General features: G+C 38.8%; 1 pseudogene; it reads left to right on the forward strand.

The window, feature by feature from the left end:
- The first annotated feature begins 3,391 nt into the window (after window positions 1-3,391).
- Window positions 3,392-16,195, forward strand: LOC130020663 (UDP-glucuronosyltransferase 2B31-like; annotated as a pseudogene).
- Window positions 16,196-18,726: the final 2,531 nt, after the last annotated feature.

Genomic DNA, 18,726 nt, shown 5'->3' on the forward strand with positions numbered 1-18,726 from the left:
GGATTAGACAGCGCCAGGGGGCCAGTTGGTGGGTGTGACCCCCACCTACTGGAATTTGGAGAATCTGGGTGGAGGATGCTCGGCCCCGATTCGAGTAGGCTTGGAGATCTCGGCCCCGAAACTCGCGTGGCTTTGTCCCTCTGCCAGTACCTTCATGTGTGCAGAGAGTGGTCTCAGCATGGTGGTGGCTGGTCCTGGAGGTCTTAGGCTGCCGGAGCCCTGGTTGGGGTGGGGAGTAAAGCTCAACCCGCTCCCCTCCAAGGGGCCCGGCGAGGACAGCAAGGTGCGGGGGCAGGAGACTACAAATACTTTAAAATCTTATGGCAACATTCACAGAAAAAAAGTAAGAAAGAACTAGAAGTTATAGAACAATTTTTAACAGAGGCCAGAAAGACATGTTGGTGGGGTTCTGGCTATGTATAAGCTGAATTAATTCATCCCAGAACCCCAATGATCCCCAAGTCTATCAGGATTGATCCCTGAAAACAGTCAAGAGTGAGTCCTAAGAATTTCAGGTACATCCCTCTAAAAAACATGAATGTAACTATATGCAATGAAATTCAAGTATTTAAGTATCATATTTCCCATTTTTTCCATTAGGAAGTCCTGAATCAATTTTGTATCTCAGCTTATTTCCTTAGTATGATTATTTTTGATAACAAGATTATAAAATACAGTTTTTTTATTTTAGCTTCTCACAGATAACCTAGGTAATATATTTTTCTAGAAGTGATATTTTAGCTGAAAGAAATAACATTGGTACATTATAGCCATTCTGCCTTTATCCATCATTCACCATTTGAATGCATCCACATATGACCTTTATGAACATTGAACAACATGTTTTTATTAACTGGTGATTTTATTAACTGGTGACCATCTTTGAATGCAACAGCTATGTGTACCTAGGTCGAGAAGTCAACATGACAAATGACCTGGCACCCAAGCTGCTCAGGAGGAAGAGAGCGGCTTGGAACGCCTTCAAGAGTGTAGAAGAAATAGCTAAGAGGACGAAGAACCTCCGGCTCCGGGCACATCTCTCTTTGATTCCACTGTTCTTCCTGAATTAACATATGCCTCAGAGACCTGGGCCCTACACAAATAGGATGAGAACGCTATTCAGGACTCCCAATGAAGAATGGAAAGAGCTATGCTTGGAATACCACGTTTCACTCAAATGAGAGAAAGAATCCGGAGTTCCGACATCCATCGACGATCACGAATCAGGGACGCTGTCTCGTTTGACAAGGTTTCAAAAGTCAGATGGGCTTGTCACATAAAGAGATTTAAAGATGACCGCTGGACTAGAGCTGTTACCGACTGGATTCCACGGGATGTCAAAAGACCGCGTGGCTGCCCACCTTCCAGATGGTCAGACTTCTTCATCATGATCATGAACGATTGGTTTGAGGCTCTTCATGTTCCTAGAGCGAACAGACACCATTGGGCTACACTAGCACGCAACAAGGACAAATGGAGACGTTACTGGTGCCCGCTCGAGAAAATCAACGACTAACGGGAAGTTAAGTGATTAAGTGATTAAGTGGTGATTTATCACGAGGGCACACCATTTGTGTTCAAAACTTGTTACTGGACCTATATTTTGGTAGATATTTGAGGACCCTCAAAGGTGCCAAGGATCAAACTCAGCTGAGCTGGGGGCATGAGAGACACCTTTCCTGCTGTGTGGTTTCTTTGGTCTGCAATATGTGTTCTCAGGTGTACCAGGAAACCACAACTGCCAATTATCACACTACTTCTCTGCTGTTTTCTCCTCAGTCTGCCCAGAATGAAGACTTGTGTCTTCAGGTTGGTTAGATTGACATGGCAGCCATATAGATTGGAGAGAGTACTTTGGGGGTTTTACACTGAAGTTATAATACCAGACACTACGTACTGATGACTTCAGTTGGGAACTGAAAAATCCTGCTACTTACAAGGCAGCCAATGATAAGTCCCAGACTTAAGACAGTGTTTTTGAACAAGGCAGCTTAGAGCCTTGATCCAGAAAACTCCAGGGCTTAAAGAATCCAGTTACTGTCTCCCTCCTGGAAATGAGTGACTAAGCTGTCCATAGCGCCCATTCCACTCTCAGATGCTCAGCACTCTTTCCAGCTAGTCTCGGTCAAGGAAACATATAAAACTTTACTCCCAATTGGGATTTCTGCACTTAAGGAACTAAGAAACACTCTCACTTCACACTCTCTCTCCCAATAAGACCCTGCCTCCACAACTTCTTTATCTATTCTGTGTTGGCTTCTTGGTTGCTTCCAGAGATTTGCATGGTAAAAAAATATTAAAATAAACATAGTTGTGTACATACCAAAGCAGTCTTTGGCATTCTTTGATTACATACATATAAGTAGATTTTTGTGATTGAGAAATACTCATAACTTTCATAGAGTTCACCCCTTTAGACCAATTCACATTAATAAAGTGGGAGTGTTTCTATTGCCCACAGCTCTACCCTCTGTCCTTTTGATATAAACCTCTCATAAAGGTCTGTTCCTACTAGTGAGATGAGATTTCAGAGTCTTTGACTTGCATTTTACTTCTAACATAAGACCTGATGTGCAATATGTTTCTATACCCTTTGACCTTCTACATATCTCAAATTTGGACAGGGTATGTTGAAAGAAAACTGTGTTATTCAGGTAACTTTTATGGAGCTGCTCTGGGAATCATACAGTATGTGAGCCAAACCAGAGCCAAAGGAATAATACAGTGAAATCGAATATATGCTTTGCTTGCAGTCAACCCAAGTTCTATCGAACCATCAAACTCCTCCCAGTGACAAAAGTAACTTTAGAGTGCCAATCTAGAAGTAACCCCTTAGAATTTAAAATGTATCCCAAAACAAAAACAAACACAAAATCCCAATTACATCTGGCCTACCACATGTAGTGCCAAGAAATAAACCCAAGTCAGCTGCTTGCAAGACAAGACACTTGTCACTTGTCTACTACACTATCTCATGGTACCTCGACAGTGTTTATAAAAACAAAGCAAACAAGATTTCAAAGCATTACTTTTCAGACATGCTTACTAAGCTAGAAAACAGAATTTGCTTGAATTAATGTGTCCTGAAATGGTACAATGTCATCTAACTACCACAACCCTTAACAGTCTTATAAAAATATCATGTCATGTTGGTAAATTGCACACTATATCATTTCTTGATGAAAGTCTTCCTAATCTTCAGACATATTGAATATATTTACTCACAAACCAGATAACCTAGACTTTGAATTTTCTATGCAGTTGAAATGCGCTGATTGATGCCATTACGCACTTGATTTTGAAATAAGTTATATATCAACTTCCCTATTGATTTATTCATTGGACAAGAATATAAGCAACGGGAACAAAAGTAGTTTTCAAAAAGTCTCACTTTTTGGCATCATGTCTATGAAATGGATATCAACTCTTCTGCTAGAGCTGGGTTATTACTTTAGTTGTGGAAGTTGTGGAAAAGTGCTGGTATGGCCCACAGAATACAGCCACTGGATCAACATAAAAATAATCCTTGAAGAACTTGTCCAAAGAGGTCATGAAGTCATTGTTCTGACATAGTCAGCTTCCATTCTTGTAGATCCCAAGAAAACATCAACTATTAAGTATGAGATTTATACAACATCTTTATCTAAGGATGATTTTGAGGGTCATATCAAAAAACTCATCAATTCATGGACATATGAAATGCCAAAACAATCATTTTTGACACATTTTTCAAAAATGCAACATATCACTTGGGAACTTTATGATGTAATTGAAAAGCTTTGTAAAGATGTAGTTTTCAACAAGAAACTGATGAAAAGGCTACAGGAATCAAGATTTGATGTCGTGTTTGCAGATGCCGTTGGACCCTGTGGTGAGCTTCTAGCTGAAGTACTCAGTCCCTTTAGTGTACAGTCTCCACGCCTCTTTTGGCTCTACATTTGAAAAGTATGCCGGAGGACTTCCACTCCCACCTTCCTATGTGCCTGTCGTTTTGTCAGAATTAAGTGACCAAATGACATTCATGGAGAAAGTGAAAAATATGATACATGTGTTCTATTTTGAGTTTTGGAGCCAGATGTTCATTGAGAAGAAATGGAATCAGTTCTATAGTGAAGTATTAGGTAAATCACGTTACTCTTGATAAGAAGATGTCTCAAATATCATAATACCTGGGAAAATTTTTATTACCATAAATGCATAAAAACTTAGATTTTATAAACTAATTACTGTTATTAAATGTCTGTCATTCTCACAATTGTATAGAAAGACTTAGAGCTTAAGATAAATTTTAGACTACTATGACCTATAGTTACAATAGAACTTTCAAGATGAACATACAAAATAAGTTAAATAACTGTAACTGTCAAAGTATTTAAATATCAATTGTTATCTGTTTGCAGTAGACTTTTTAAAATAGACATTTCAGACTCTTTAGGATATTGAGTAGACATATTTAGGCTTCAGCAAAATTAAAAACTCATTCCAACAATAAAATTACTTTATTTTGAAACAAAATGAATGTGAAGTGAAGAGTGTATTCTTGGATAGAACCACGGTCTTATTCCTGAATCTGGGTTAAAAACTCCCCATGTAATTTAATCGACTCTCAATTTTGAGAGAAGGATGAAGATCAGTCTCTCCTAGAGAATGCATGACCCATTAAGTCCTGCTCTTTGTTAGCTCAAAACTGCAGGGCATTCTCTTTCAAGTCCCATGAGCAGCATATTTTATTTCTTGGATTTGAGTTTGTGCACATCAGTGTCTAGTGTTTTTTCAGGAGCCTGAGTTCAGGGATTACTCCATGAGATTTTCAAGGGGTTGAAATATATGGGATTGAGGGACAGAATTGACTGTCTGTGTTCAAGACAAGTGCCTTACCTTCTATGTCTCTCTGGTCCTGATTCATAAACACTTTTAAAAGGAGATTTATTGATAGTTTATCTAAATATCTTTTCTATTGTATGCTATATAAAGATGTGTAAAACTCATACTTAAAAGATGTAAATTATACACATCGTTTAGAGTTGCATACAAGTATACATTTTATGGTACATGAGATGTAGCACTGTAGCACTGTCCTCCTGTTGTTTATCGATTTGCTCGAGCCGGCTCAATAACGCCTCCATTGTGAAACTTGTTGTTACTGTGTTTGGCATATCGAATAAGTCATGGTAGCTTGCCAGGATTTGCTGTGCGGGTCAGATACTCTCGGTAGCTTGCAGGGCTCTCAGAGAGGGGTGGAGGAATTGAACCTGGACTCACCAGATTGGCCGCATGCAAGGCAAACACCGTGCTATCACTCCAGCCCACTGCTAAGATAAAATAGATCATTTGCATTATCAAATCACAGTTTATATTGCACCTCTTACTCCACTGAATAAAGATCTTGGCAGAAAATTTCTTGGGATAATCACATTCCTTATTTACATGACCTAAACTTTTATGATTTACATTGTTTTATTTTGTTATCCTTTAGGACGACCCGCTAATATTTGTGAACTAATTGGGAAAGCTGATATCTGGCTCATTAGAACATAGTGGGATTTTCAGTTTCCTCACCCAATCTTACCAAATTTTGAGTTTGTTTGAGGACTCCACTGCAAACCTGCCAAGCCCCTACCTAAGGTAGGCCTTGTCCTGGTTGTTCTCTTTACTTTGAATTTTATCATTAGAAATCAAGCTAACAGGAGAGTTTATTTTTTAAAAATTCTTAAATATGTGAAACACAATGCAAAATTTTCTTGTTCTCTTTAATATTAAGCAAAAAACTCTGAATTTTACATAAACTGTAACCATTTGAATGGCTATTTTCAGTCACTCACCAAGTCTGTAGCAAATCTCACAATATTTCTAGAACATGGTTTTTAGCATTGTATGAAATACAAAAGAATACAGGGGTAAAGTACACAACATATATGTATACATATATATGAATATATTTGAAAACTTTTATTTTGCTATAATATACAAGTCTAATAATTTCTCTATGTTCAAAAACTCCCCATCATGTAACAATGGCAAGAAGATAGCTTTTTGAACACAAAGTATGAGATGATTCATGATGGAAAGAAAAAAATCTAATATTTTCTAATGTGAAATCATTCTTTTTTCCTGGCTTTTTGGGCCACACCAGTGAAGCTCAAGAGTTGCTCTCAGCTCTGCATTCAGGAATTACTCCTGGTGGTGCTCAAGTGACCTTATGGGATACTGGGGATCGATCCTGTGTCAGCCACATGCAGAGAAAATGGCTTCCCTGCAGCATGATCATTCCGATCCTAAAACCATTTCTTTCAGATATAATTTAAAATCAGTCCATTACAAAATTATTTTACAATATTTTAAGACATTGTCTATATCGTATTGGTAGGAACATAAAACTGAGAATGTATTCAAAACACTATTTCCTTTAAAAAAAAAGAGCTTATATATAAAATTCTAATAGCCTTAAAGGATATTCCTAATGATTTGAGTGAAATATTGTGTGAACGTTTTTCTCTTCTAATTACCTAACACACACATCATTGATTTGTTAGCTTTCCTCTTTGTGAACCCAGAGGTGGTGTACTTTTGACCTTGAAGAAATAAGGACCTCTCGATGGTGCATTCAGGCACAAGCAAAAAACATTGGGGGAGGAGACAGCAAGGACAGGCATAAGTTTTTTGTCTAGCTTCACTCTTGCACCACATTTGATTGCAGTCTCCTGAGAACTGTCTGGAGCGAGCTCTGAATAAAGAGCCAACATAAATCTCTGAATGAAAGCCCTGATCACCACTGGTTGGGTTGGGATTGCTTCAAATCCCAACACCAAACCTGCAAAAACAAGTCTAGTTGGTCATTTGCCAATAAAAAAATACATCCGGTCTTGAAAAAACCAAGAATTCACTGTCATAAACATACACAGTGTTGGGTCTGAATTTCAGATCCCCTTTTGTAAAGAGACTAATTCTGCACATGGTGATGCATAAGCAAAGGAACTTTATTACTAGGTCGAGCTAGGGTCCAAGTCTTACTCAACACAGTGGAGTCTTGACAAGGACCCTGACTCCAAGTCACAGCAATTTATGGAGGTTTCAAAGTTAAGCAAGCACTATGACAATAGCGGTAAGGGAACAGTTAAACAATAGTTCTTAGTAACAGTGATAGTTTATGGTTACATAGGCTACTCATTCTTTACCTTTCACAAAAGACAGTCTCTGGGGCATTTTGACTGGGAGCATAGGGATTGATGAGCCCACCTACTGGGCCCAGGAACTTTCCCAGGAGGTTCAGGTTGGCTGTTACACATTGTTTCATTGTTAGGAAACTAAGTCTGTTTCAGTTCCTGGAACTGAACCTGAGGTCCATATGGTTTTTCTCATTTCTGCTGCCTGTTATGGTGTCAGTTTCGCCCATGGAGTGGGAAGGTGTAATGGTGGTGGGATTGTTGTTTGAATATTGAATGATATCAAATATGATGAACTACCTTATAACATAAAAATATAAAAATTTTTAAAAATCCAAAAGCACACACAGGTGTCCATATACCTGGTCAAACAAACATGAGACAGCTATTCAGGCTGAAAGGTACGAGTAGCCAGTAGGTGGCCATAGTTGCAGTGACCAGAATGGTGACTAGCAGACCCTGCAGGGTATGTTTAAGAGCAACCTGAGGCGCATATGCTGTCTGAGCTCATGTGCTGCTTGTGCCCACGTGGCCGAGCACATGTGGGCTGAACACATGTGTCGCCTGCATCTCCCCTCTTGAGATGTGTACTTTCATGCTTTTCTGTCTAATGCTAGGATGTGTTGGGCATGCCCATGGCTGACATTTCAACAATGTCCATTCGGAAGTAGTGTTACACAGAGAACCCACCATATTAAACTGAGTCACAACTCGTGGAGTCCAAGAAATAAATTATTGACATCTACAGAATGAAAGGAGAACAATTTCTCAAACAGGGGTAACCATATTCTTGACTTTCAGATGAATTGCAAAGACAGATACTCTTTTTTTTCAAAAGAGAAAATGCTGCTCATATATCTACCTATAGCTTAGCAGACTACCAAAAGTGTCCTGCCCACACGGCAGAGTCTGGCAAACTCCCCGTGGTTTATTCAGTATGCCAAAAACCAGTAACAATGATGGGTCTCATTCTCCTGACCCTGAAAGAGCCTTGAATGTGGCACTTTTTAAAATCTCAGGGATTGGACAAAGGAGACGTTACTGGGGCCTGCCTGCTCGAGGCAAGGATGTGTGTAGGGGCTCTCTCCGCCCTTGGAGAAGCCCGTGTTCTCTCTTGAGTATGTTACTCTCTCACTCTCTCACTCTCTCCTCCTCCACACCCTAAAAGTCCTCCAAATAAAATCTATTTATTTCAAAAAAAAAAAAAAAGAGCAACTTGAGGATTCATTCCCAACTGCTCTAAAGCTGCACTCAAGAACAGTCTGTGTCTTGAGGATATCAGGCAATCCTAGCACACACCAGTCGGTCACCATTTCAGTTCTGAGAGCCAGTCTAGATGAGGTCACACAATTCCTGTGCTTAGAAATGTCATGGGCAGCTTCAGGAAACTGTGTTTCCAGTTTAGCAGGCTAACGGGGTTTGAGCATGAGTATTCGGTTCCACTAGGTGGCGATAGTTGCAGAGACCTGCAGCCACTGGTAAATCCAGCAGCACTAAAACGAAATTAGAGCTTCAGTCTGGTAAAAATTGAATACACTACAAAACTTGCACACAGAGAGAATCACAACTCTGGCTCAATAACGTGTAATATTATCTTGCTACCCATAAGGGAGAAAATTCTTTCTTCCTAGGAAATGGAAGAATTTGTTCAGAGCTCTGGAGAAAATGGAATTGTGGTGTTTACTCTGGGGTCAATGGTCAGTAACATGCCTGAAGAGAGAGCCAATGTGATTGCATCAGCCCTCGCCTAGATTCCACAAAAGGTTAGAATCCAGAAAAAATACTAATAATGTGTTAAATTTGCAATTTTAGATTTACGGTTTCTAAAAGATGTTTGTTACTGTGTCTGGCATATCCAATACTCTCGGTAGCTTGCCGGGCTCTCCGAGAGGGGCGGAGGAATCGAACTCGGGTCGGCCATGTTGGCCGCTTGTAAGGCGAACGCCCTACCCGCTGTGCTATTGCTCCAGACACAGTAACAACAAAGTCTCCAATGGAGACGTTACTGGGCCCGCTCGAGCAAATCGACGATCAACGGGAGGGCCTTTACCTTTACCTTTAAAAGATGTTTGTATACATATGGTTTATAATTATAAACCTGGATAGTTTATAATGGGATCTATGTTTTGCTCCATATATCTTATGTATTGAGGTATGATATTGAGATCTTTAATCCATTTTGATCTGACTTTTGTTTATGGTATTAGAAAGAGGTCTGAGTTCTTTGTGTGTGTGTGTGTGTGTGTGTGTGTGTGCGTGTGTGTGTGCGTGCATGTAGCTGTCCAGTTTCTCCAGTACCACTTGTTGAATAGACTTTCTTTGCTCCACTTCATATTTCTTGCTCCTTTGTACAAGATTAAGTGATCATATACTTGAGGGTGTGTTAGTATATTCAACTCTGTTCCACTGGTCTGCAGGTCTGTTTCTATTGCAACACATTGCTATTTTAATTACTACTAATTTATAGTAAAGCTTAAGGTTGGATAAGGTGATGCCTCCCATCTCTTATTTCCCAAAGATTGTTTTAGCTATTCGTGGGAATTTATAAAAAAATCAAATAATAATGATGGTCAGTTAATTACAATAACTATAAAGGAATATGTATGTGTCTTAATAACTTCATTAAGTTATAACCACATTGAAATTTGAAAGTCCAAATGTCATAAATGCATTGCTTTATTATTTATAACCATATTACCTGATGTGAAACATATCATATCTATATTTTCTTGAATATAAAATTAGCACTGTGCATGTATTCCTATTATTGTTGTGTTCTAGCAGTATTTACTTTAAATGCCTCTTTGCCTATGGAAGTACCTTCTGCATAACTAAACTCTCTTTTGTGTTATTAGCAATGAAGCATGCAAATTCAACATTTAAAGTTCTACAAGTAGATTGACATGTTTTTCTGAACGTTCATAGGTTCTCTGGAGGTTTGATGGCAAGAAGCCTGATACTTTAGGGGCAAATACTCGGCTGTACAAATGGATCCCCCAGAATGATCTTCTTGGTAAGATTCTGGAACACGCGATATACATTCACAGGAAATTAAAATTACCAAACATGGGAAAAAAATTCAACTGATAAAATTTAACTAAGTTATTTATTTTTCCAGGTCTATAGTGGAAGGGTGATTGATACGTACTAGTTGGCATTTTCTAATGTTTATTTCCTATGGCCGAATCAAGGTATTACATTTTAGATGTAATTGTTTTCCACAGACAATTTTCCATCCATCCTGAATTAATTCTGTCTTCTAGTTCAATCTCCTCTCTTTATTTGCTTTTTTTGGCATTGCACAGAGGTTACTCCTGCCTCTGCACTCAGGAATTACTCCTGGCAGTGCTCGGGGGACCATATGGGATGCTTGGAATAGAACCCATGTAGGCCGCGTGCAAAGCAAACGCCCTACCAGCTGTGCTATTTCTCCAGCCCATCAATCTCCTCTTTCAATTCTTTCCTCTTCTTTAGGGTCTTCAGCACAACTGAAAGGTAACAGCCACTTATTTTCTACTAATGAGTCAATTTCCTTTAGGAAATGTCCATGGTATCTTTCATGAAATGAACATGTCCTAAGAAATATGTCATCGTTCCTTTTCTATAATTGCACTTTATTTCCTGGATACCTTAGACAAAATTGCTATCTTGAACAAAATTGCTTTACTATTCCTCTTAAGGACACAATGAAAATGTTAATTATTTTCTTGCCCTTAAAAGCGTAAAGCATCATGACTCCTTATGTAGTTTTGTCAATATTGACTAAAATGAACAAAAACCAATGCATTAAATATGTTCACAGAATAATGGAAGAATGCAAGAAACGCAAAAGCTGCAGGGTGATAGGAGTGAGAATACATGAGTTGCGTTTTCAATGTTCTCAGTGGATTACTGACATCAAAGGGTCCCGTAGTAACAGTTATGTCAGTCCTGTGTACCCCAGCCCAGCAGCAGTTCATCACCTGCCTACTATATCTAACCCTCCCTGTCTGGCCAATATCACTGGAATAAACAGCCTGCTCTATGATCAGGATGGCTAACAAAAAAGATCACTATTTTTTCAGTAAGTGCACTGTAATAGATTAAGAGTGGCAATGTGAGGAAAAATCCTAAAAGCAAGTTCTTACATGCTTATTTATAAAACATTCATGGTTTTCACCAAAAAAAAAATTAGCTACTTTTTGTCTTTTCCAGGCTTCTGAAGGAAAAGATTTCCTTCATTTAAATGACTGGTCCTCCTATTTATAAGGAACAATAGAAAAGAAACTACTCTGGGGCCAGAGTGACAGTACAGATGAAAGGGTACTTGCCTTACAAACTGAGAGCCCATGTTTGTTCCTTGCATCCCATAAAGTGGGCTGGAGCAATAGCACAGCGGGTAGGGCATTTGTCTTACATGCAGACCCTAGATCGATTCTTCTGCTCCTCTCAGAGAGCCCGGCAAGCTACCGAGAGTATCTCGCCCCTACGGAAAAGCCTGAGAAGCTACCTGTGGCGTATCTGGTATGCCAAGCACAGTAACAACAAAGTCTCACAATGGAGACGTTACTGGGCCCGCTCAAGAAAATCGATGAACCACGGGAGGACAGTAACAGTGACAGTGATCCCATATAGTTCCTCAGCCACAATAGACTCATCCCTCAGTGCTGAGCCAGGAACAAGCTCTAAACGCTGCCTGGTCTAGCCCCAAAATCAAAATTGTAATACTACTTAAAAATAAATGAAAACTACAAAAATAAAACTATAAATAAATTAAAAATTAAAAAATAACGGGACTGAAATTCATACATAATATTATAATGCTTGTCACTTCAAATATAAAAAGGATCAATTAACTGAAAAGTCTAGACAGGGGCACTGTAATAAAACAAAATCTATAAGGAAGCATAGTGACATAGATGACTCATATACAAAGGAAATTCATGTTAATGTCACTTTCTAGCAGAAGTAGCAGTTCTTTTGTGTATATAATTAAAGAAGCAAAGTCACAGAGACCCAACACACACAACTAGATCCCACACACAAGACTTGGTCCTAGAGATCACCCACACTGACTCAGATGCGGAGGCAACAGAAGCCCTAGCACAGCCACGTGAGCCTAAACAACAAAGCAAAAAAGAAAAAGAAATAAGAAACAAAGAAGAAGCAAAATTCTCAAAATTCAGATTGGAACTGTACCATCCCTTTCTTCCCATAATTTTTAAAGAATAGCCACAATACAAGCCTTCCTTAAGAATGCTGTGGGGCAGGACAATAGTCCAGTGAAAATTAAATTGTCTTGCATGCAGCTGACTTTGGTTTCCCAAAATGTCCCAAAATGTCCCCTGTGCACTGCCAGGAGTAATCCAGACAGCATCCTGCATAGCCCAAATACTGAAACATAACAAATAAACCAAAAGTCACATAATCTGCTTATCGAAATCACATGATGTAACTGTACCACTTCAATTATAATTATAAGAGAATTACTTACTTTGAAATTACTGTCGAATTCAATATAATATCGCAATAGGAAGTCTCAGTAGTGAATTTCCTATTTCCCAAAATTCACTCAATCTTCAGTCATCCCAAAACCAAAGCTTTCATTACTCCGGAGGGACCAATGGGATCTATGAGGCAATTTACCACGGGGTCCCTGTGGTGGGCATTGCTCTGTTTGCAGATCAGCCTGATAACAGCGTTCACATGAAAGCCAAGGGAGCAGCTGTCAGTGTGGATCTAGAAACAATGTCAAGTTCAGATTTGCTCAATGCATTGAAGACAGTCATCAGTGATCCTTCATGATTATCACAATACTTTAACAAATAATATCTATACATAGCGACTTTTGCCAATGCATATTTTTGTATCATTTAAAAGATTAAATGTGTAATGAATAAGATGATGAAGCCCATCTTACTAGTATTTTTCAACCATTTATTTAATAGATTCACCCATTTAGTTACATTGTAACAGGCTGCTGTTAAAGCCTGCATCTTAAACCATGTAAAGATTTATTACAAATGGAAGAATATTCCTAATGCCATAGAAATCTCAGAAGTTGAGAATGAAGATTGGGCTTTGTGTGCATATATATATGTAAAAAATGTATATTTCCCCCCAAAATTGGTTGCCTCTTACATTGAACCCTATCAAATGTGTTGCGGTACTCTTGGAGTTAGGGTATGGTGTGTGGTTTGAAGATTCACGCGGCTGTGAACCAGGAATAGATTCTGGTGGCTGATGTTCAGCCACAGTGTCTGGAGAGTGACTGTAAGCGTGGCAGTTTGGAGGTTTTTGGCTGAAGATGCTGGTCCCTTGGGACAAGTAGTGGTCTCACCCATCTGACTCCCAGACACTCCAAATGAAACATCCTGGCACGGGTCTGGTAGCATGGTTATGGCGAGCATGTTATGCTCCTTCTGAGGGAGAAGGACCAACCAACTTTTGGTATTTTAAACATTAACTGTGAGATTTTTCCACGTTGTGGCCAAAGTATTATATCAGAAGTCTTTTCTATCAGCACAATCCCAGTAGGCATATATTGGCTTTCAGTTGTAGTATTGCTATAAATTTTTCTTATACTTCAGTTATTATCTTGTCATATGAGTAACACATCATATATTCTCATCTAAAAAATACTATGCTAAATTTTTAGAAAATTTAAAGCCAGTGTTTCTTTGAACCCAGAAAGAAGAGTTGATGTTCACATTAAGAAGTAATATTGCTACTTAATATTAATTATTATAATTCATTAATGTTAGAGTTCAAACCAAGCATGTAACTCTGACCACTGAACCATAGTTTTGGGCATTGTATGTTCATTTTTTATTATTATCATTTTTTGGGTCAGACCTCCCTGTGCCAGGGCTTAATCTTGGCTCTGTGCTCAGGGACAGAGGAGACTCCCAGCAGACTTGAGGGATATTATGTGATGCTAGGTCAGAGTTACATACTTGGTTTGAACCCAAACACCACATCGGCCCGCAATATAACCAGGTCTACTCTTGGGGGCGGGGAAGGGTGCCCAGTGACACTCAGTGTAGTCTTGGAGTCCCCCAGCACTGCAAGGTCCCAGCGGCAACTGACCCCCAGCCCAGTTGACTGAGTACCACAGGGTGTGACCTCCAGATACCCTTAGCAATGCTCTAAAAGCCCCAAGCAAACATACAAACCATGATTACAAAGGGGCTGGCGCAATAGCACAGCAGGTAGGGCGTTTGCCTTGCAGGAGGCCAACCAGGATTAACCTAAATCAATTCCTCTGCCCCTCTCCAAGAGCCCGGCAAGCTACCAAGGGTACTGCAAAGCCTGGCAAGCTACCTGTGACATATTCAATATGCCAAACACAGTAACACAAGTCTCACAATGGAGATATTACTGCGACTGCTCAAGCAAATCGATGAACAATGGGAGGACAGTGCTACAGTGCAATTAATTAATGTAAATAATGACAGAATCTATTATGTTATTTCAAATCATTTCCTATTATGAGCAGGTGATAATTCTGGTCTTTGTATACTTAGAAAAAGATATGGTTTTATGTATGATAACATAAATGTAAATGTTTATTTACTGTAAAGTATTTCATGTTATGTATTTCATGTACTGTAATAAAATTTGTAGTGTTTAGTCCAGCATCCATCAATATCAAATGTATTGCTACTCTCATATTATTGTTGAATTAGCAGAATACTTAAAAACTTATTTTCTGGATGAAAATTTTTTTTAATTTAAGATATCAAAATAATGTGTAGTATTAAAAATCATAAAGGAAATTGGCAGCATAAAAAGAACTACAATGATATTGTACATTTAAATAGGCACACACTGTCATTAAATCTGTTCAGAAGAAATTGCATAAAAATATCAAAATTGTCATAGGGCAATTAAAAATACACTTACATATAGTTAAGACAGACTTTTTTAAAGAGCACCTGAAGAATTAAAGAATTATACTAAATATTGTTAATTACAAAAGTGGAAAATGATCAGCTTCAGAATACTGTGAAACAGTGTAACAATCAACAATCTACTAATCTAGAATAATTTAGGCAAGAATGTTACTAAAATAATTGCAAATATTTCATAATGATAAATGACCTACTTCGTAAGGGACAATTGTCTCGTAACAAAAGGTGAATGGCTAAAAGATAAAACCAACATGTAACCATTAGCCATTAGAGAAACTCTTAAATAAAATCTCAATAACATAAGATTTTCCAGAATAATAGGATTTTCCTAAAATCTTTGCAGAACACAGAGATTGTAATCTGCATGATATAAAATAATTGAGAACCTATTCATTTCAAAAATTCGTACAAGAACAATAAGCCAAGATGCAGTTACTAAGAAAAATACAAGTGATATACAGTATATTTTCTTAATCAAGTCAGCACACTGAATTTCAAATTATCAGTATGAGAATAAGATAAAGCATATTTATCTTATACTCCTTCTTCATTGCAAAATAGTTGTAAATTTAAAAATTCCTATGAAACTCTAAAGTGCCAGTGAAGGCCACCCAAATATACTGCTGCATCCATAATCCTATGACATCAGCTTCATGATAGGGGTGACACATAAAATCCCTCAAGGGAACACTTCAGCAATCTCACTTCTCTCAATGTGTCCTTTGGGGCTCTTCCTTAGGTATAAGGAGAATGCGATGAAACTCAGGGCAATTCAACGAGATCAGCCAGTGAAGCCTCTGGACAGGGCGGTCTTCTGGATCGAGTTCGTCATGCGCCACAAAGGAGCCAAACACCTGCGGCCCGCCTCCCACCGCCTCTCCCTGCTCCAGTACCACCCTCTGGATGTGATCGGCTTCCTGCTGGCCTGTGTGGCAGCTGCCCTGTGGCTCATCACCAAATGTTGCCTGTGCTGTTGCCGGCTGTCTTCTAAAGCAGGGAAGAAGGAAAAGAGGCAGTAGTTGCATCTGAGGCCCAAAGCTGCTCTCTCTCACAGACAGGACCCTTCTGGTTTATTCCAGAAAGAAGGTAAAAGACATGGATTCATTTCTCCTCTGACAAAAAATCCTTTCTGAATTGATTTCTTGTTTTGAAGTTTGCTTGTCAATTATTGACTACCAGTTAGATTGCAAAATATGTCATTCCAAGATGGAAAAAAAGGTAAATAAAATGTTTTGTGTGTTATACTTAATTGGTTGACACTGGGTTGTCCTTGCTCCTCCCGCAGATTTATTGAGCTACTCCCACAACAGTGCCCCTGAGGCACACCCAATTCCATCAGGTATTAGTAATCCTATATTGCTTTTTTCTTTCGTTATGTCACTTGCACGGTTTAGCAATGGCCTGTTTGTATAGGAACAGGAACACAGCTCTTATAACATGGGACCCCAAATTAATATTTACTCCCGGGCATCCTTACCTAATGGACTGCCCTTCGTTCCTAGCACTCCAAAAGCAGGGTCCCAACAAAATGACTGGATGTATCCAGGGCAAGCTTTAAGCTACCCTGGCATTGAAAGGAGAAAGACATAGACTGGATGACGATGATGATTAGAAGTAGAGGACTATGAGACTACGATGAGATAAGGAAGAACATATAAGGAAGTGGAAAACTTCGAAGTCTAGGAGGTGACTAGGATGATGGAACTATGATGATGGGGACTTAAACAAAACTATGACTATGCTTGTGCAGTAAAGGGAGAGACCGCACTACGCTGGGGAAGAGAAAGATATAAACTGACGGCCCACCAGCCTGAGCCGGGGCCCTCTTTCTCCATTCCTTCATCTTCCATCCGCTACTACCATGGGCTGGCCTGGGAGGCATCTCTGGAACACCGAACGCTTGCATCCCACATGTCCCAGCCCCCGAAACCCATGCCTTTTCTTTGGAAACTCACAATATGTAATGACGTGTATGATTCAATTTTTTTAAACTGCATAGAAATTACTGAAATAAATTTTACTTTCAAAATTTACTATGGGCAACTAAGCAATTTTAAACTATCATAAAATTATTATATACAATATTATTGTTTGTGACTATGTGTATTACTGTGGATACTATGCATACTGTTTCATGTGTGTAATAACACTGTTCTGTACTCAGTATATTTAGGGGATATCGACCCTCATTTTTGACTTACCTATGTAGTTTTGAATTTTACCATTGTGTGTTTAAAAGTCTATAAAATAATGCATGTGCTTCTGTTTGAGGGATTCTGATGATGCTTGGCTTGTGTGTTTCTGTGTGAAGAAAAAAGTTTTGTTCAAGAGACATTTAGCGACCTGATGGGGGAAAAGGAAGGATATGTGCTCAAGAGAGAAGATGGATTCTCCAAAATGCAAAAAGCAGAAAAAATAAGTAGAAAATGACTCTATGGGTATTAAAAAATAAAATATATGATTCTGGTATACTGTATATTACACTTTGCCTTTTCAAGTGATAATTTTAATGTTTTAACACAACTTAAATCTTTAATCTAGCTTTGCTCCCAAGCAAATATCTACTTCAGATCGGCATCTGACAGCACTGATGATGAGAACAATTACGTGCCACAAAAATTCTCTACAAATAAATACAAATTTATTCTAGGTAATTTAAATGAGGATACTTTAAAACACGGGCTAAATTTATAGAAAAAAGTAAGAAAGAAGTAGAATTTATAGAACAAATTTTAACAGAGGCCAGAGAGACACATTGGTACTGGCTATGCATAAGCTGAATCAATTCGGTCCCAGAACCCCAATGATCCCCATTTTTGTCAAGATGAATCCCTGAGCACAGTCAAGTGTGAGCCCTAAGAACTTCAAGTAAGTCCCCCGAAAATACATGAATGGAACTATATGCAATGGAATTCAAGTGTTTGAGGATAATATTTCCAATTTCTCCCACTGGGAAGCCCTGAATCAACTTTGTGTCTCAGCTGATTACATTATTATGATAATTTCTGATAACACAATTTTATAAAATGTAGTCTTCTGATTTTAGATTCTTTCAGATAACCTAGGTATTTTGTTTTTCTAGAAGTTCCCTTTTAGCCGAAAAAAAAAGTTTGGCACATTATACTGATACTGCCTTTATCCATCATTCATCATTTGCATGCATCCATATATGACCATTATGAACATTGCACAACATGTTTTTATTCACTCGTGTTGTTTTATCATGGGGCATTACAGCTGTATCCATGACTTATTACTGGACCAATGCTCTGGCAGAGATTTGAGGACCCTCAATGGTGCCAAGGATCAAACTCAGCTGAGCTGTGAGGATGACAGATACCTTGTCTACTGTGTGATTCATTTCGGTCTGCAATATGTGATCTCACGTGTACCTGGAAGTCACAGCTGCCAATTATCACTCTCCTTCTCTGCTGTTTTCTCCTCACTCTTCCCAGAATAAAGACGTGTGTCTTCAGGACGGTACTAGATTGACATAGCAGACATACAAAGGGGAGCGAGTACCTTGGGGGTTTGACGATGAAGTTGTAATGCCAGCCACTATGTACCTATGACTTGGGATAGGGACAGAAAAATCCTACTACTTACAAGGCAGCCAATGGTAAGTCCCAGACTTTGACACAGTCTGTTGAACAAGGCAGCTTAGAGCCTTG

The sequence above is a fragment of the Sorex fumeus genome, unplaced genomic scaffold (assembly GCF_029834395.1).
Source record: "Sorex fumeus unplaced genomic scaffold, SorFum_2.1 ptg000013l, whole genome shotgun sequence".
Lineage (NCBI taxonomy): Eukaryota > Metazoa > Chordata > Mammalia > Eulipotyphla > Soricidae > Sorex > Sorex fumeus.